The sequence below is a fragment of the Carassius carassius genome, chromosome 24, assembly GCF_963082965.1.
Source record: "Carassius carassius chromosome 24, fCarCar2.1, whole genome shotgun sequence".
NCBI classification, from domain to species: domain Eukaryota; kingdom Metazoa; phylum Chordata; class Actinopteri; order Cypriniformes; family Cyprinidae; genus Carassius; species Carassius carassius.
The window spans coordinates 4813635-4835299 of record NC_081778.1 but is presented as its reverse complement, the minus strand read 5'-3'; the positions used below and the strand labels follow the sequence as shown (position 1 = coordinate 4835299).

At 37.2% G+C, this 21665-nt stretch overlaps 1 pseudogene; it reads left to right on the top strand.

Moving 5' to 3' along the window:
- The first annotated feature begins 465 nt into the window (after window positions 1-465).
- LOC132103783 (cytochrome b5 reductase 4-like) lies at window positions 466-20428 on the top strand (annotated as a pseudogene).
- The last annotated feature ends 1237 nt before the right edge of the window (window positions 20429-21665 follow it).

Below are 21665 nucleotides of genomic sequence, written 5' to 3'. Positions count from 1 at the left end.
TGAATCCAGTCAAATCACCACTGATCTACCAGAGCCTCGTCACATCTCAGCCGCACTTCCAGAACTCACCGCCTGCCCTGTCACGGCCATGGATGCCAGCTACCATCTCATCACGGCCACGGAGGCCGCTATTAACCTGTTTATGTTCCCTGTTTCAGTCCCACCTGACCAGACTTGCTTTCCTGTGCCATCAACTCCACTGTGGTGGTCCTCTGCTCCACCCTGGTGGGCCTCTGTCATGTCTGCTCAACTATGGTGGTCCTCTGCTCCGCCCTGGTGGGCTTCTGTCCCCTCTTCTCAGCTGTGGTGGTCGTCTGCTCCGCCCTGGAGGGCTCCTGCTCCGCTCTGGTGGGCTCCCACGCCACCTGCTCTGCCTTGGTGGACCCCTGTTCCCGAGTTAGGCCCACGGCGGGTTCCTGTTACCGAGTTAGGCCCATGACGGGTTCCTGTTCCTGAGTTAAGCCCATGGGGGGTCCCTGTTTCCCCTGTCAGGCCCAGGAAGGGCCCTTGTTTCCCATGTCAGGTACAGGAGAGGCTCCTGATCTCCATGTTAGGCCCAGTTCTGCCTGCTCATCTGTTGCACCACACCCGAACTACATTCCCCATGAGTCACTGCATCACAATCACCCTGCCACACCTGCACATCATTCATCAGCCAATTTCCTTGTCACACCTGCACCTCATTTACGCACACATAAAAGCAGCACACTCACTCCCACTCTCTGCGAAGTCTTGTTTAGCCAGTCTGACATTTCCGAGCGTTTTCCTTGTGTTTTCCTTCTGTGTCTTCCTTCTGACCTTTGGATTGTTTATACCGACTCTGATTCTCTGCTGCTTGCCCCCGACATCTGCCTGTTTCTGTTATCGATTCTGGTTAACCCTACATACCTGACGCCGTTACTGATCATTGCCTGTCTGACCATTCTCATCATTAAAGTTCTGCACATGGATCCGAACGTCTCTGTCTCATCATTACATATATATATATATATATATATATATATATATATTCATATTATTATTACTTAATGTATAATGTAAGACTTAAAAATAAATCAAATTACTTTAATCAAGAACAATACATTTAATTGATCAAATGTAACAAATACATTTATAATGTCAAAACAAGTTGCAAAAATAAATAATTAAATGCTGTCCTTAAAAATCATGGACAGACAGAACAACTGTTTTAACACTGATAATAGTCAGAAATGTTTATTGAGCAGCAAATCATCATATTAGAATGATTTCTGAAGGATCTTGTGACATTTAAGACTGGAGTAATGATGCTGAAAAGTCACTTATGCTAGCAAATAAATTGGAAATACATTTAAAATATAATTAAACTGAAAACCGCTATTTTAAATCGTAAAAATAATTTTACCACTCTATTTTTCATGAAATAAATACAGCCTTAGTGAGTATAAGTGACTTCTTTTAGTTCAGTTTGTGTCCAGACAAGAAATATGAGATGTTAGAGCTGTGTCAGATGAGATGTACACATAACTCTGTATGTTTGTGTGTTTTCTCTAGGTATGGTCTATAATGTGAGTGCCTACATGGATTTCCACCCTGGAGGGGAGGAGGAGCTGATGAGGGCTGCTGGGATTGATAGCACTGACCTGTTTGACCAGGTGCATTCTCTCTGGGCAGAGCATTTGAAAACAGGGCTTTCAGAAAACCATAGTTTATTGCCATAGTTTGCTCTCAAATGATTTTGGTGTAACACTTCATATTAAGAATACAGTTACAATTAGTTATAATGTGTGTAAAATAATAAACTGGTTAATTCATAGTTTATAAATACACTTTTTTTATTTACTCATATGTAGAGAGTTACAGTAGGTTTTTGTTGTTGTTTTTTAAAACATGATCTCATGTGTATTTCAATGTATTTTAAGTGTGGTTCTACCACATGCACATTTACTTGCATTTAAAGTTGAATCATTTACGTGTGAACAACTTTATAGATGTAAAGATGTCTACAAATATTTATTTTATATGAATGTTGAATTCATAGAATTAATGCATATAAACAATGAGGCTAGTCTGTTGAGTTGATAATAGTTTATGAGAACATTAAAAGTTATTAATTAATACAGATAATGATATTTAGTGATTAGGAACACTTATTAATAATGTTGTAAAAATGTAGAGACTTCTATTATAAACTATAATACTATAAACTATAACTATAAACTAATAGCTTGCGACTGATTTGCAATGATTGCTGGTGTTTGTCTGCCTAAGGTCCATCGGTGGGTGAATTATGAGTCCATAGGAGTGTCTGGTGGGGAGGATGGCAGTGAAGTAAAGTCCTGCTCTTCAAGGTTCTGTCAGTTCTTCTGGTAGTAGAAAATAATTCAGTGAAATACAGTCATTTTTGTGGAAATATATAATTATCCTCATACAAAAATCCTGCCTTTTGGCTAGTTTTGTTTTTGGCGGCCTGTTTTAATTTTAGTTTTAGTCTAGTCTTTGTGTGCAGCTGTCATTTTAGTTTTTATTAGTTTTAGTCACGTTCATACTCTTTTTAGTCTAGTTTTAGTTGACAAAAACTAATTATATTTTAGTCTAGTTTTAGTTGACGAAGACTGATGTTCTTAAAGTTGTCTTGTGTTTGATGCGAAATACAGCCAATAGTTTGAGATTCTTTTAAGTTTGTACATAAAGAAATTATTAATTCATCAACTCATTCATCACAAGACTTGTACTAGCAAATGACGACTTCTCACCGGTGATTCCTAACGGTTTTAGAGGACGATTACTCCTTGTCGCTCCCCTGTCATTTCAAGGCGAAAGTGACAAGTACAAAAGCCTTGTCCGTTTGGGAAGGAGCGCTCGCAGTCAGCGGAGCCAGGAGAAAGTATAAATCCCATTTAACTTTGTTGTCGTGAATTGTTTGAAACAGTTCGCATCTCCAATACACATTAATCCACAAATGACTTTTTTAATGTGGCTGACACTCACTCTGAGTTAAAACAAACCAATATCCCGGAGTAATTCATGTACTCAAACAGTACACTGACTGAACTGCTGTGAAGAGAGAACTGAAGATGAACACCGAGCCGAGCCGGAGCCAGATAACTACTGGTAATGAATCGAACCGTCCGAAAGAACCGGTTCTCGGAAAAGAACCGAACTTCCCATCATTACACGATTGGGGCTTATGGAAGTGATGTCAGTTGCGTCTGCGCAGAGAGTCATAGGAAACAAAAATATGTGACTAAATGAGACAAAAAAAAGTCTCGTTTTAGTCGAGACATTTTAGCATAGTTTTTATTTTGTAAACCACATTTAGTCTTGTTTTTATTCGTCAACAATATTGCATTATACATTTAATTATAGTCATCGTCACATGATAAAACATTTTCGTTGCGTCTCGTCTCATTTTCGTCACATGATAAAGGTTCGTTGAGATGATATTTAGTCATAATTTTTGTTGACGAAAGAAAGCAACACTACTTTTGGTCAAGTTCTTGTATGAAATAATCAAGTTTTTTTTTTTTTCTGTACTAATCAACATGTTTTTTAATGTAATTTTATATTTCTCTACTTTCAGAACCAAAGCCGAAATAAGATTTTTTATTTAGTTGTTTTAGCTTTGTTCTAATGCCTCATTACATGTTTCTTTGGTTCCTGCAGCTCAGACAGAAAAGATGGAGAGCGCTCACATGAACAGTATGACATCAGAGCCGTATGCAGATTTCTAGTTATAAATGCTGAGTATGCTATTACCTAATTACGTATTTGAGGAGTAATTATGTGTTTTGTACTCTTCATACCAGGTTTGTCTGTCCCTCCACCTTCAAGACAGGAGCCTTTATCTACTCCTCTCCCTGCCAAAGATCATCGCCCTCGGTAGGTTTTTTCCTTATGACATCCATTGTGATTCATTCCTTTGAACAGTATCGTCTGGTCTGCATTTTATGCAGCATTTAGGGCTGGTTGTGGTCAAATGAATAATGGTCTTGGGTTAGTAATGTTGAGGTTATGTTTGATCCCAGGTATAATCAACCTTTTTTTTTTTTTAACTACTCAGACCGAGTTTACTAACAGCGCTCTAAAATATTTGTGTTTTATATTTAAAAAAATAATATATATATATATATATATATATATTAACATTTTATTTTACAATACAAAATAATTCAATAATATTCAAATAAATGAATTAAAAATGATTTAAGCTAGCCAAAATTTAGACAAATAAGCCTCACCTAACTGAAGTCACTCTGGCTGATTCTCTGTATATTTATTCTTCATCTTTAGATATGATTGGTTCCAGACAGATGGCACTGTCAATATCATCTTTACACCAAACGAAAGGTTGGTGGCAACTCATTCTCATAAAATGCTGTGGTTATCTGGTTGTCTTTTCTCCGACATAAAAGAAGTAGTCAAATTCTCAATTATTTTCCCCTCACCAGATTCCCAACACTGGCTGTGCAGTGGTGGATCTTCAGGGAGATTGTCTTCTGGTGGAGATGCTTTTGGGAAAGATGTCGTACCTTCTCTACTGGCGTGGGTCTTTTTGCATTTCTTCAGCCACTTAAGATAATGAACATTGTTGTGTATTTCTCTATATCAAGTTGATAACACCGTTTCTTTTCAGGCCTAGCTAGTGAAGTTCAAGGACGAGTTGATGGTGAGTTGTATGTTTATTTAGACATGATTTTTTGTGTTGAATGTAGAATCTGTACAAAAAGTCCTGTGGCTGTACCATGGTGGAGTGATAGTGTCAGTTAATATTATTGTCATCCCTTGAAGAGTACAATACCTTGCTATTGATTCATTACTATTTTAATTTACTAAGGTAATTTACTTTGGTCTTTTGACCAAATCTGTCAAAGACAAGTGGACGAAAGTGGGGCAACCACTAGAACACCATGACACATTTATTCAGTGTAAAGATCGTGGTGAGTAACAAACTTATGATCTTAATTGTCAGGAAATTATCTACATTTCAGAGAATTAGCTTTTTAATTTGTAAAGATAGAGTTATAGATTAATACATTTGAGATACTACATTGTTTTGTAATGTAACATGAAATAAAGGGGTACCGCAAGGCTCGGTGTTGCGCCCTGTATTATTTGTTATGTAGGTAATTCTTTTTGTGTTAAATTATTTACTGTGTTTCTAAAGTAAATTCAAATTGTCTCGTTTAATTTAAATTATTTTATTTTTTTCTGTTGCTTTCGGAAAATTTCAAAACTTCAGATTTGGTTTTAAATACAAAGGGAAAAAAAGATTTTTACTATTAAAGGCATTCATATTCAATCAAATATGCATCAGTGGCTAAAACAAGGAGCGATTTTGGAAAGGTCTTCGTTTATACTTCCTCTTCTTAGACCACATTTAATCTCTAAAATTACAAATCTTAGTACCCTTGTAAAGTTCTAGGATGAAGTAAAATATTTTTTAAACACATAATTTGGCTCATACAAATATTTTAATATATAACTAGTTAGTACATTTTTACAGTTACCTAACTACCTCCCCACTTCCGCATTTATTCAAGAAACAACTTGGTTGTAAAAAATAATAGTAAGATTTTATAACAATTGTTTCATCACAGAGCTCATCTACAGGGAATGCGTGTTGGTTTCGAAATCAGACGTCACACACTACATGCAGGTCTTGTGTTTACAGCTTCCTCCAGGGTCACATATGCAAGTTCCTGTGGGGAGACATGTCTACCTCAAAACACCTCTCCAGGGTAATACAACACTTTGCAGATGCTCTGCTGATCTAAAGAGAACTGATGGAAGGTGATGGTTTTCTGGAGTGTTCAGCAGGCTTGTTTTGTGTGTTTGGTGCACAGGTACAGATGTTGTGAAACCCTACACACCAGTGGATCAGTCGCTAATACCTTCCCCACAATCCATTGCTGAAATGGGCTCAGATTTAAATCTTATGATAAAGTTCTATCCTGATGGATTGTTGACCTCACATCTCGCCAGCCTTCCTATTGGTCAGTAACCTCTCATATATATATTAGTTAAACCATTTATTAAAGTGAATAAATTTGGATTTCTTAGACTTTTAGTAATAATAGCTAAAAAGCTTTCTCATTTCATGGTCCACAAACTAATTTAGCACATACAAATACACGTTATGAGTCATTTTCTCCTGATAACCCCGAAAATAACTTAAATTACACTTTCAGTTTTGATCGTACAGATAAGAGCAATAAATCAATCGAATCTGTAAAGGGTTTACTTTTTTTTGCATACAGACATAATTACAACAAAACTTTGTGCACTTATAAAATAAAGATAACAAACAAGGTGTGCTGTCTGCAGCCTTTGTCTGCGCTGATCTTCATTTACAAACACGTCATTAAAATGAACTGTAACTCCGTGAATACTCAACGGAGAGACATGAGAGAGATATCTATAGAAAGCTTGACATGTCTACTTTTAAACTAATCATGTGCTCCCGAAAACAAATATTCTATGATAAAGTAATCTATATTAAAAAAACAACGCGATGTCCGTTTTTCACGTCTCTCTTCATTATATCTAATGTGACCACGCCCCCGCGCTGAACGCCCTATTCAGAATACGCCCATAACAGAAGAAAAAGCAGCGAGACTGTTTTTCAAGTTTTTTATTTTACTGTTTGCTGAAAAAACTGAAAAAATATTCTCAGCTCTTTTCCACATTAATAGAAATAATAATAATAATAATAATGATACTAATACTAATAACAATATATTCTTTTTTTTGTAGAAAATCTGATTGTTTAAAGGATTTCTGAAGGATTGTGTGACTGGAGTAATGATGCAAAAAATTCAGTTTGAAAGTCAGCTTTGATTGTTCCTAATAAACGGTTTATTCTACCAAAAAATTACATCGATTAATCGAGTAATCGGATAAAATGGGTTTTTGCTTAATTAAAGTGCAATATTAATTATGCAAGAGAAAATAAGACTCCTGGGTCTCTTAAAATGAACAACTAAGTTTCCTTTTTTAGAAAAAAAATATTTTTATTTTTTAAATGCATATAATGCAATGCATACATCAAAAATAAACATTAAATTATTACCCATTGTTTCTCTGGCTGTACTTGTACTGTGAACAATGACAATGAAGTTGACAGATGAATTAAGTGCATTTAAGTGCCATTCGGTTGGGGTTTTAAATAAAGCATTTTTTGAGATGCACATTAAACACATAAAACATTAATTTAATTTATCTTTTAATTACAGAAAATTAAGCAAACGTAACTTTTTGGTAAACAAAGGGGATTTACTATTAAAAATAAAACATGGAAGAAATTTTGTGTGATTAAACCTTAAAAAAATCTGAACAATAGTAATACATCTCTGGCAAATACTTGTCTAAAACAGGACTGTTTTTTTGATGGGTTGACGTACCTTTACAGTTCTGTGTATGTGATGTGACGCTAGTTTTACTCAAATCAAACGGTCAAATGCTCATGAAGTGAGTGTCAGAGCAGTTCTGGAGATGTTGTTCATGTGTTCACGTCTTATTTAGTTAGACAGCAGACGCTGAAATCACTGCGAGCGTCACGTGCGCTTCATTGTGTTAATAAAGGCAGACGCGCTTCTGCTCCATTCATTAACAGAGACACACAGAACATGCAGGATTCATATTTAAATAGACTGTTCCGGCTTAATATTTACAGATATTAGTCCATGTCGTGATTTGATGTAAGTGCATTGACCTATTTTTTATTAATTCATTCAAAATTTTCAAATTCCGTGCCATTCCGCGTTAAACTGTAAATTCCGTTTTTATGACTGGATTCCAGGATTCCCTCCGCGTTTTCTGCATCGCGGAAATCATAAGGCCTTAGTTGTGGTATGCCAGCTCTATCTTGCAATGGACACACGCCACGACGTTCTTCCGCTTTGTGGGTGACGTAAACGCGTTGTGTCACATTAAAACAATCATTGCGAAAGAACCTGACGTGAGATTTAAAATAAATTAAAGGTCCCATGACATGGATTATTTCCTTTTCTTTAAATGCTTTTTAATGTTTCCTTATGTGTACTTATATTGTTAGTATGATTTTTACATTTAAAATGTAGAAATAAAAAGCATTTTTATATCCTGATATTAGCCCTCTGGCGTGATTGCTCTGTTTGAAGGGGCGTGTCTGCTGTGAGACTCCGAGTAAACGACAACTGTTGTGACTGGCTGACATCTTTGCATTCGAAATGGGTATTCCACGTGGAACCGATGTCAAATATATATATATATATATATATATATATATATATATATATATATTTACTATTACAGCTGTCGAGATTAACGAGTCGTGGAAATGTTGATTATATAATTATTTTTTCGATCTTTTCCAATTACATGAAAGGCTGCAGTGATGAGCATTGAGTAGACAGAGTCTGTTTATCGCGTGAATGCAGTGATCTTGTCATTATTGCAACACGTTTTCTCTCACAAAATGCTTTCACCACAACTAACAGCAAACACATGAATACACCACATGAATACAGTAAGAGCTTTGTTGTGCATCATAACAGCGTCATTCATTGTAATGCCAGTTTGGGCAAGAGTGCAGATATACTCGCGATGTGTTACAGCTCCGAAAAAAAGGGAGTGTTCTTTGATCGCTCTCTGTAGTTAAATCACAATTTAAATAACAGATTTGTTTCATGCTACTACAGAAACAACATGACGTTGATCGTTTAGTCACTGGCTTGATTCACTGATGCATACACAGTATTAAATGATTTAGAAAGAAAGTCTGTGTGAACTTGAATGATTAGCTACACATCAGAAATCACTGATCACAGATCAGGCATTAATGAACAGGGTTACTCACTGTTTGTGGTGGTGCTGTCGAATCCATATTGTAAAAGTCTGTTTGTAACGCCTGTGCTGACATTGCGACTGAATTGTATGTAAATATTTGGGCGGGCAAAGCAGAGAAAGGGGAGGTAACATTTCTCCTTATAACATCACAAGGAGGAGATTCAAGATCAGCCCGTTTAAGCTTCCATTTTCTCAAAGGCATGAGAAAGATAGCAAAATCTCGATTTACACCGATTAGAATTTCTAGAAACTTGGGGACCATATACAGGCTAGGGGAACTCATTATAATGTTAAAAAACCTCAGAAAGTGAAATTTCTATGTCATACAACCTTTAAAAGAGGCTTCGAGGCAGAGGAATTTGCCTCGATCATTTTTTGTAATCGAGTTACTCGAGGAATTGTTTCAGCCCTAATATTCATGATAGTTGACGCCTACTCGCATATGACCAGTGGTGGACAGTAAAGGAGTAGCTTTACTTCGTTACTGTACTTAAGTACATTTTTCAAGTATCTGTACTTTACTGGAGTAGTTTTAGTTTGAGTAACTTTTTACTTTTACTTCACTACATTCCAAAGCATAAGATCGTACTTTTAACTTCACTACATTTCATAAAACATATCGTTACTCCTTATAATATATCACGTGCTCCGACACGCAGAAGCGGTGTCTGATTCATCATGAACGAGTCTTTTCAAAATAAACTTTTAAATCGGATCGCAAATCGCACCAAACGATTCGTTTACAAATTAGAATGATCCGACTGCAGCTGTCTGGAGTCGACCACTCACTGGTTCAAATGAACCGTTTAGTGCGAGTCTATAGAAGTAAGAACCGGGAGATGCTCAGTCAGGACAGTTGACGGGCCACTGCTGCGCGTCGTCATGAAAGCTTATCATTTTCACGTGTTTTTAAATTACCACTTGTCGATTTATACATTAAAGCATCCAAACACAATACACGAAAAAGCTCAACAGAGTAGCTGGTTACTCGCGCGCTGTGTTCGGTGCGAACCGAGCTGTCTTCTGCGAAGTTCTCCTCGAACTCCCTCCTGCACCTGAATGAACAAATGCAAATCGCAGTTTGAACAAACAAAAAGATGTGAAAGAGCCCAATTCAGTTCTCGCGGTGTTCTGGTGTTCAGGGCTCACGCAGAGAGAGGCGTCTCTCAAAACACTTGAACACCGAAACTGCTTCTTTTTGCTCTTGTGCCGACAAATAGTGAAGTGAAAAGTGAAAAAGTGAAAGTGAAAGTGAAGTGACATTCAGCCAAGTATGGCGACCCATACTCAGAATTTGTGCTCTGCATTTAACCCATCCGAAATGCACACACAGAGCAGTGAACACACACACACTGTGAACATACACCCAGAGCAGTGGGCAGCCATTTATGCTGCGGCGCCCGGGGAGCAGTTGGGGGTTCGATGCCTTGCTCAAAGGCACCTAAGTCATGTTATTGAAGGTGGAGAGAGAACTGTACATGCACTCCCCCCAGCCACAATTCCTGCCGGCCCGGGACTCGAACTCACAACCTTTCGATTGGGAGTCCGACTCTCTAACCATTAGGCCACGACTTCCCTAAAAAAAAAAAAAGTGACGTGACATTCAGCCAAGTATGGTGACCCATACTCAGAATTTGTGCTCTGCATTTAACCCATCCGAAATGCACACACACAGAGCAGTGAACACACACACACACACACTGTGAGCACACACCCGGAGCAGTGGGCAGCCATTTATGCTGCGGCGCCCGGGGAGCAGTTGGGGGTTCAATGCCTTGCTCAAGGGCACCTAAGTCGTGGTATTGAAGGTGGAGAGAGAACTGTACATGCACTCCCCCCACCCACCATTCCTGCCGGCCCGGGACTTGAACTCACAACCTTTCGATTGGGAGTCCGACTCTCTAACCATTAGGCCACGACTTCCCCTGCAGGGAAAATATATACAAAATACATACAAAATATATCAAAAATACCTGCCTTGGAAATTATGCTCGAAAAATCAGTTTTTTTTCAGTTATTTGTCAGTTATTTCTTAAGTGAAAGTAAACCGTTGAGGAAAAAGATCCGTTCATCGTCTCTTAAAGGGACCGCGCCTAATTTAGCTACTGGCTGCTGTAATGTTAATCCAAGAAAATGAAAGAAAATTCACTCACTGCTCTTGACTGAATTACTTTGTAGTTTTCACAAAAATGTATGGACAGTCAAACCAAAAAATATTCAGACTCCAGATATAATTTTTGATATGTATATTTTACTAGTAGGTACAGGACACTAATGCATTTATGTAAGTGAGTATTAGCAAACTGTGACATATTATACCCAAAGAATCTTAATACAGTGAACTACTAGTGAAATAGATAGATATAATGTTTTTATCTCTCTATCTATATATAAAATTGGGACCAAAAATTATTCAGCACCTTATAAAGCACCATGCATTGCTAATGTTTTTTTTTTTTTTTTTTTCTGAATTGCTAATGCAACCTTTTCACACCACAGTCTGAACAAAATAAACCATTGCTCGGTAATTGGTCAACAAAGTATTGATAGTTTCGTAAATATTGTAACAGTTGTCTGTAGTTTTGGTTGATAGTAATCCATTAAATACATTTCTATCAAAGTTATGACATTATCAAGACTAATTTGTTCTGACACAGTTTAACTCTAAGTTCTTGTCATATTTTATAACCATTTTACAAGTGATAGCAAATAAACTGTAATAATGTGAGAGATGTTGAAGGTGTCTGAATAAATTTTGATTTGATTGTATATTTCATTTTTACATTGAAGACTATCCAGTGCTATTTTACATTTAATTATTCGGTTTCTGTACCTGGACACCTACAAACTTGAAAAAAAAAAACTTAAACATTGTGTAAATAGCACAAATAAATAAAAATGAACGAACATACAAATTAAACCATTTCAAACAGGGCCCACTGGTACAACCTTCAGCGGGGCCTCGCAAACCCCAGCTATGGCCCTGGATGTTGCTGAAAGTTAGTTATTAATGTTGAAATTTAGGATTAATTATTGTAACTGAAAATCATATTTAGGTCAAAATTGTCAGTTGTTTGGGAACTAAATCCGCTGTAAAGAGTGATCTATTTAAGCCCACTGAAATGCTCGAGTGCAGACGATGCAGACACATCAATCATCTCTGTGTTTTAGGTAAAAAAATAAAATAACCATTAAACTAACACAGATTAAATAAAATAACTCCTGCATGTTCAAATTCCCCGCTGCGGTAATATTAACAGTTTTATTAAAATGATATCATGTCCTATGTGACATCTGTTTTTATATTGTTTATCAACAGTAACGTTATATTGTTTGGATTAACTAGACGAGTACACAAACATGAATATTTATTCATAACCGTACCGAAAATAAGTAAATATTGTTAGCTGATGCTAACTGTTTAGCTAACAAGCTTGCTGGTGCTAACTTGAGGTAATTTTTATAAATAATGTCCAAATATTTTATTCAACCACCTATATATATATATATATATATATATATATAGATAACATCTGGGGAGAAAAGAAAGGATGTGATGTTCAGAACATGGTAACTACAGTAATTATCAAAGTGGGAAGAGATGCACCCCGTTTGGCCAGGGCTGTTTTTACACCACAGACAAGGTTTGAGAAGGAAAAAATCATTATGAAAATATAATTATATTTTCCTTAAAATGTTCTTCCTAACTTCAGGCCTTATTATCATGTCATATATAACTGTGATGTTCTGTAAAACAACAAACTTTAAAATACTTTGTTCTTACTGGTGAAAATCTGACGGTCAACTCTGCTTTCTCTCAGGTACATCGCAGTGTAAGCTTCACAGTGAACATTACTCTCGTCAACGTAGTCCATATCAACAACAAAAATATATCTTGACTCCATAAAGTGGTTATTTTGGAAAAAATCCCAGGTATTTTGAACAGTAGGATTATAAAAAAAAATATGTGCTAATATAAAATTTAATTAAGTAGCCTATATAAAATTGCAACATCTATCTTTCAGTACTTTTTTACTTAAGTACATAAAAAATGGAGTACTTTTGTACTTTCACTTGAGTAAAATTGAAAAAGGAGTACTTTTACTGGAGTAATATTTTACTATACGTATCTGTACTTTTACTCAAGTACGTGATCTGTGTACTTCGTCCACCACTGCATATGACAAACATAACAAAAAGTGTCTTAGAAATTTGAAATCAATATATTGTTTTCTATGAGTGATTAAACAAGATGATTTTCACATAATTTAGAAAGAAAAATTCTAGGCTAAAAGCTCCAGTTCTCAAAAATCCCGGGAACCAATGTTCTGTATGTGTTTTATTTCCTTATTCAAGTGATTTAACATTTTTAGTTTTTCACTAACCACGCATGACATTTTTTTCTCAAAAATACAATCATGAACATACATGCTGCTCACATATTATTACAGCCCAGTTTGTGCTGATGACAGTGAGATTAGACTTTAGCCATTTAGATGTTTATAAGCAACTGAAAAAAGCACAAATGTCAGGGCATGACAAAACTTCTCCAACAACACCCTTAGACTCCAGAGGGTTAATAATTCATAGTAAAAAAAAAAGGGTTTCAGCTTAAAAATAAAAACTGTAATTGCATTGGAACACAAACAAAACTTTCTAACTCCTGTCATCTTTCTGGCCTGTTCTAGGATCCTCTCTGTCATTAGGTGTTCCTGGGGGAACTTTTAGTATGCAAAAACTGCATGATGTCACTCATCTCTACATGTTAGCAGCCGGCACAGGCTTCACACCCATGGCTCGTCTCATACGGCTGGCTCTACAAGACCTCACATTAATCAGGTCTGCCCTGTACAAAAAAACAACAACCTTCCACTATTTTAAGTCACCAGTCCAAAAGCAAATGTTGCAAGAACTTTTGCTGGTGTCAAGGTGGTGAATAAAGCAGCTACCTTGGTGTCCTAGCAGCATAAACTTAGTTGTAGTTCATCACATTAAAGTCACTATGAAATTTGAACAGCTAGTTTTCTAGCAAATTATGTCATTTTAAAGCCACACTGAACTGTATGTGTGTTAGAAGTCCAGTGTTAATCATGAGAGGTTTAGTTTACTCCGTTTATTCAAAGGTTCACTAGATGCGAGTTGTGAGGTGCGGCTCAAACACACTCATGCACTCATTTACAAAGCTTTAAAACCATTGTTGTTTTTTAAAAGATCTGATGGACATACTTGTAATGAGTATCTATTGTGATGAGTACTGATTTATGCCTGCAGGTGGCAGTAATGTGTTGTATAAGATGCATTCCCTAGAGCCCCCTTCCTCAATTCTTGCCCTGGAGGTCCAATGCACTGCAGAGTTTAGCTCCAACCCTGATCAAATTCACCTGCCTGTGATTTTCTAATGATCCCAAAGACATTGATTAGCATTGATTAGCATGCTCAGGTGTGTTTGATAAGGGCTAGATCTACACTGTGCAGGAAAGTGGATCTCGAGGTCCAGATTTGAGGAACCCTGCCCTAGAGGAAGGGTTGGTAATGGAGACATGCTTTGTGTGCCACCTGGAATAAAGACGCCAGTACCATCTATTCTTTATATATTTATTTGTTGTATCTGGAACAATACATGGTACCAGGAGTGGGGTCTGCAAAGCTCAATGGATGCCATTAAACCACCGGAATCATTGAAGTTGTGTGGAAATGTTGATGCACATTGGAGGACTTTCAAACAGCAGTTTGAGTTGTATGTTGTTGCTATGGGACAAAAAGCAGCTGTGGATGAAAGAAAAATCGCCCTGTTACTTACCATTGCTGGAGCTGATGCCATGGAGGTCTATAACACCTTTAATTTTGATGAAGAGGCAGACAAGAAGAAACTGGATAAGGTACTGGAAAGATTTGATGCTCATTGTTTGTCAAGGAAGAACGAGACATATGAAAGATATGTATTCAGAACACGTGTGCAGCATGAAGGAGAGGCTTTTGATTACTTTCTGACTGATCTCAAGATAAAGGCAAAGACTTGTAACTTTAATGAAATGAGAGATTCAATGATTCGTGATCAGATTGTTTTTGGTATCTATGAGAAGAAACTGAGAGAAAGATTGTTATGAGAATCAGAACTCACCTTGGATTATGCTGTCAAATTGTGTCAATCCAATGAAGTAGCGAGACAGCAAGTGAAGCAGTTTGATGGGACTAATACAGCCGCTATGTCATTTCCGAGTGTAGAAGTTGATGCCATTTCATTCAGAGACAAGAGAAGAGGTAACACAAGAGGTTTCAGAGATAATGACAATGAAACATTCTCATGCAAGCGCTGTGGGACCCAACATAAGTTCAGAGACAGTGGCCAGCTTTCGGAAAAAGATGTTCTAAGTATAATGGCCCCAACCACTTTGCAAAAATGTGTTTTTCAAAAGACATGAAGAGGGAAAATAAAGTGCATTTAGTGGAGGAGGCAGATGACAGTGATTTGAGCGACTCATTTTATGTGAACATGGTTTCTGAAGAGAAAGTAAATCTGGATGCTGAAACGTGTGTATCAAGTGATGATTCAGTCAAGTCTTCGATTTGGATTGTTCCTCTTGTGGCTAATGGGACCGTAGTACCCTTTAAATTAGATACGGGTGCAAATGTAAATTTAATTAACATCAGAGATGTAAAAGCACTGAAAGAAAAACCTCTAATTAAAAAACGTACAGTTCCCCTCAAAGCCTATAATGGACAACCAATTGAAACGCGAGGAATATGCAGACTAAACATACAAGTAAAAGGAAAAATGAAGAGTTTGATGTTTGTTGTAGTTCCCAATGGACATGAATCTCTTTTAGGAGATAAAGCGTGTGAAGACCTTCATTTGGTTAAAAGAGTGTATCAAGTCAACAAGGAAACCGTAGTCTTACAGCCTGTCTGTGACAATATAACTGACATTGTCAAACAATTTCCAGATGTGTTTGAAGGTCAAGGCACACTGCCATTTACCTATAAAATACAACTGAAAGATGATGCTTCTCCAGTCATTCATGCTCCTCGGCGGATCCCTGCACCTCTGCGTGAGGCCTTGAAAAAGGAATTGGATCGCATGACCCAATCAGGAGTAATACAATGGATTGAACAACCTACAGACTGGGTAAATTCTATAACTTGTGTGAAGAAGCCTAATGGTGACTTAAGAGTGTGCTTAGATCCTAAAGACCTAAATGATAGTACCAAACGAGAACATTACCAGATACCCACCCGTGAAGAGATCATTAGTGACATGTCAGGAGCTAAGTTTTTTAGCAAATTAGATGCATCTCAAGGATTCTGGCAGATCCGATTGGATTCTGAGAGTAGCCAGTATTGTACATTTAATACTCCCTTTGGGAGATATTGTTTTATTCGACTTCCTTTTGGAATCAAATCAGCTCCTGAGATTTTTCATCGAGCCAAGGAAACCCTTATTGAAGGTCTAGAGGGTGTTCGAGTATATATTGATGATATTGTGGTGTGGGGGTCCACCATTCAACAACATAATCAGCGATTAGTAAAAGTGATGGAAAGAGTTCGAGCACATGATTTAAAGCTCAATCAGAAAAAGTGTCAATTTGGAGTCACAGAGATCACGTTCTTAGGGGACAAGCTGTCTGCAAAAGGTGTGGAGCCACATCCAGCAAAAGTGCAAGCCCTCCTTGATATGCCTCCACCTACGGATAAGAAGGGAAATCTGCGTGCTTTGGGAATGATGTCAGCTAAAACTACCCATATGAGAAAGTTGTTACAAAATGATAAGGAGTTTGTCTGGACTTCAGTACATGATCAAGAATGAAAGCAATTAAAGGAGACTCTTACTACTGAACCTGTCCTTGTTTTTTTTTCACACACGCCAACTAAGATCTCTACAGACGCCTCTCAGGATGGATTGGGGGCGGTGCTTCTTCAGGCCTTTGAGGATTCCTGGAGACCTGTGGCCTATGCTTCTCGATCTATGACAGAGACTGAAAGACGATATTCACAAATAGAGAAGGAGACTTTGGGTTTAGTATTTGGCTGTGAAAAATTTCATGGATATGTCTATGGATTACCTACTTTTACAGTAGAGACGGATCATAAACCATTAATCTCCATCATTCAAAAGAACTTAAATGAGATGTTACCTCGAATTCAACGCATGATGATGAAATTACAAAGATATGATCTGAATCTAGTCTATACACCTGGAAAGTATATCATTGTGGCTGATGCATCTCGAGCACCAGTAGCTTCGGAGATCAGCAAAATGGATGTTAAAGCTGATCGCAGAGGAAACTGCAAAGGACGCTAAATTACAGAGGGTTATTGCATACCTTCAGTGTTGGGAAAGTTCACTTTCTACATGAACTAGTTCAAAGTTCAATTCACAAATTTTAAAATGAACTAGTTCAGTTCATAGTTCAAACTACAAAATTTTGAACTAAAGTTCACAGTTCCAAAAATGAACTAGTTCATAGTTCTTTTTTTCCATACGTTGCAGCGAGCTATTATTTTTCAAAATTATTGCCACAGCCCATATAGAATCACAGACAGCAATTATTTTATCAGTTTTAACAATGAAGCTATGCTTCAGATTTCATCTTCATATCCAATTTTGAATCCTTATCCAACCAGGGTTTACATTAGCATTGAGAGGACAGCATTTCCCCATTGTTGCTTTAATGCTTTGTCTCCCATTCTCACCGACCTTGTCATAAACATCATAAAATTATTTTAAATGATCATACGCCTTCTTGCTACATGCTGCTGTCGTTTGCTGTTTTCTTTTTGATGACGCGTCACGCATGCGGCGGACAGCGGTGCGACACTGGTGGCTGGTGTTGCCAGATTGGGTGTTTTTCCGCTACATATTAAGACCCGTTTACGGTGTGTTTTAGCCGGGTTTTCCGCCTGGAAGGCTCTATAGAAATCTGGCACCCTATTGAACGAAGTTAACCTGAGAGAGCGTGCCGTTCACAGACACCAGAATGAACGAGTTCACAGTAACGTTCATCAGGCAGTAATACAGCACGTTCAGTTCACGTTCACCCAAAATATAAATGAGTTCATGAACTATCGTTCAATGAACGCGTTCAGGCACAACACTGCATACCTTCAACATGGATGGATCAAAGACAAGTCTCCACAGTACTTTCCTTTAAGGGCAGAGTGTGGTTGAGGGCATACTGTTGAGAATTAACAGAATTGTCATTCCAGTATCAATGCGCCACGACATGCTTCGTAGAATTCAAGAGGGACATCTTGGTATCGAAAAATGCAAGAGAAGAGCTGGACAAGCTGTTTTCTGGCCTGGAATTAATGTGCACATTGAGAAATACATCAATCGGTGTGACGTCGGTCTAAGTCATCATTATAAACTGGCCAAAGAACCTATGATGATAGCTGCTCATCCTACTGAACCGTGGCAAAAAGTAGGAACTGATCTTTTCCAGTTGAATCGTAAGGATTATCTGGGGGTTATCGATTATTATTCCAATTATCCTGAAGTTGAACAGCTCCATCATACAAGATCGAATGACATGATTCAACGCATGAAAAGCATCTTTGCAAGGCATAGAATTCCTCATATTGTGCAAAGTGACAATGGTCCTCAGTACACTAGTTGTGAATTCAAACTGTTTGCGGAACAGTATGGTTTTAAACATACTACTTCAAGCCCGCTTTATCCAAAGGCAAATGGTAAAGCAGAAAAAGGGGTACAAATTGTAAAGACTTATGAAAAAAGCCGCAGCAAGCAGGTCTGATATAAAATCTGTCTCTTCTGAGTTACCGTTCTTCTCCACTCAGTTGTGGATTATCTCCTGGGGAGTTATTGATGAACCGAAAACTGCGTGATACACTGCCAAAAGTATCCCTGAAAACAGAAAACAACAGTCTATCATTGAAAGAGATGCAACATCTTAAAGAGAAGCAGAAAGAATATTATGACAAGGGAGCTCGACATTTGAAACCTCTTTCTGAACGAAATACAGTTAGAATTGCGGAGCCTAATGGATGGGAAAAGAAAGCTACAGTCCTAAAAGAGCAAAACCAAGATCATATCTGGTTCAAACAGAAGATGGACAGAAATTGCGGAGAAATCGACAGAGCTTGTGTAAGACTGCAGAGAAATGTCCTCTTGTTGATGAGCCAACCCTGTCTGCAGAACTGCAGTCTTGTGAAATGCCCCCTGTTGATCTGCAACGTCATGAAATGCTATCTCCAGGTATGTTTAATTCTGCAGAACAAATTCGTGAACTTGAGTTATCTGTACCAAAGACCGACATGCCTCTCTTACGGAGAACTAATCGAGTTCGAAAAGCTCCCTTTCGAATGGACTTATGAAAAAAAAAAAAAATGAAATGAACTGATAGTACGTTTTTTACAGTTGGGCTGATGTGAATTATTAGTAATTGTGAATCTAATGTGTTAAAAAAAAAGGAAAAATTGTGATGAGTATCTATTGTGATGAGTACTGATTTATGCCTGCAGGTGGCAGTAATGTGTTGTATAAGATGAAGTGTATTCCCTAGAGGAAGGGTTGGTTATGGAGACATGCTTTGTGTGCCACCTGGAATAAAGACGCCAGTACCATCTATTCTTTATATCTTTATTTGTTGTCTCTGGAACAATACAATACTCATACCTCATTTGGACTCATTAATTTAATTATGTGCAGTTAGTTGTGATAAAGCTTCCTGATGTTATATGCCATCTTTGATACTGTCGCTACAGTTACCTGTGTATGGTGGTGACATTCATACAGATTTGTATAAAACAGCTATTTTAATCTGCTGAATGAACAAAACTTTGAAGACTCTCACCTACAAGCAAATGCAGCTGTCAATGCCAAACAGTGACTGTTAAAGCAGCCGTCATAGACATTTGTATCACTGATAGATGCCTTTTAAATCTTGGGGCTTTCTTTCTATCATTAGGATTTTTTTTTTTTTTTTTTTTTTGAAAATGGTTGTTTAACTGTAAAATGCTTGTTATATTAGTTGACTTATCAAAATGATAATAATAGTAATAATATGAATAATTTATGCTTTTCTTTTCAGAGAAACCAAGCTGATGTTCTTTAACCGTCAGGAGCGGGACATACTTTGGTGCTCTCAGCTGGATGAACTTTGTAAAAAAGAGGAAAGGTATCATTAATCCCATTATATGTGTGACTGTTCGTTCTATCAGTAATGTCACATTTCTGAATGACAGTACAGTGATTTCAGAGGTACTCAATTCAGATTCAAGGTTGATTCAGTTCATCCTAACTAGCATGTATGTTTCTTAGGTTTGAGGTGGAGTACGTTCTGTCAGAGCCTATAGACTCCATAGAAAGGCAGAAGAGGGCGGATAGATGCTTGTATGCTGCAGAACTTCATGGAGAGACCAGAAAAGGCCAAGTGTTTAGTGTGTGTGTGCGGCTCAGCCGAATTCACAGAGTTAGCAGTGCAGTGAGTCATTTTTTTTTATGGTTTACACACAAACATTTGATGTATCAGAAGCTGTTTGAGTTATGGCATTTTTTTTTACTGTTTGCATTTTTAAGTTGTTGACTTTATTGACTTATTGACAAAGATTGGTCAGACAGCTGGACTTCAGTGAAGAGGAAATTCACATTTTTCAGGGCTGATTGGGACACTGAAGTGAAACATGGATTTCTTACACATATTTGCAGATTATATCTATGCATATACATTGCACTTTCCAGTCAAAACAAAAGCTTAAATACTGTTCTTTTATATTGTCTTATAATTTGTAGAAATCTAATGGCACAATAAAAAGCCTGCACTGACAAACATCAGAAGTTTGTTTCTCAACATTTCTCTTATTATTAACTATTATTATTATTATTATTATTTTGTAATTTAAAATAATGCTCTATAATTCTCCTATGTTAGTTTTTACTATGAAAAATATGGGTAGTTGTGTTTTCTGTATTAGTTTTTTTAGATTTTTCATGACATGGAAGATTTAGAGCACTTGTGTAATGCAGCTATAACAAATTAATTAAGGAAGCAATGCAAACTGTTTTGTTGCTGTGTCTTCATATAGCAAATAGAAATGGGTCTGTAAATCAGGATCCAAGAGATGGGATATTTTACATGTAAAGTTATTGCTGTTTGGAATGCTTATCTGACTGCCGAATGAGTTCCTTTTATCTCAGTGTATGTACAGATAAAATGTAATATGTAAGCATCAAACTGTAGATCAATTTCCCTACAGAAATGTAAACCCCATAAATATAATTTGTGCCTTTAGTGTTGTTGTGTCTCAACTGAAATCTGTAAACTTGTATCTTAGGTCTGTCAGTTTAGAAGAGGATGAAAGTTTTCATTGGGTAAGAAAAAAAAAATGATATCAAAGCACTTTCTGTTATACCAGCAAACCAGGTTGTTCTTGAATCGTTGAAAAGCTCTTCTCTATAGGCTCTAGGCTTATATATAAATATAAAACAAAAATATCTTAGTTAATGACTTGAACCTCAATTACCAGTAGAGAACTGGTCTGGGTTCAAATATTCAGATACACAGGTGGTGCTTTTTCACTGTGGTACGATTTGGTTCGGATCTCTTGTTTTTCCACGGCAATTAGTGGGTGGGATTATAGACTAGTTGTGCTGCCTTTGCTGCCGTGCCATGACATCATTGTAAACGCGTTAAACAAGAGCAATGGAGCCGATGGAATGGTGCTTTTATTCTATGCATGTGGATGTTTTTCACTGCAAGATGAAGAAGTTTGTTTCAAAGGCGGCTGATGGTAACAAAGCAAAATACAAGAGATTCTGTAAACTCGTACAGCAAAGCGTAGACGATGACATCACTTGGTTTGCATGACAGTGTGCGAGCATAAGCTATATAATGAACTTA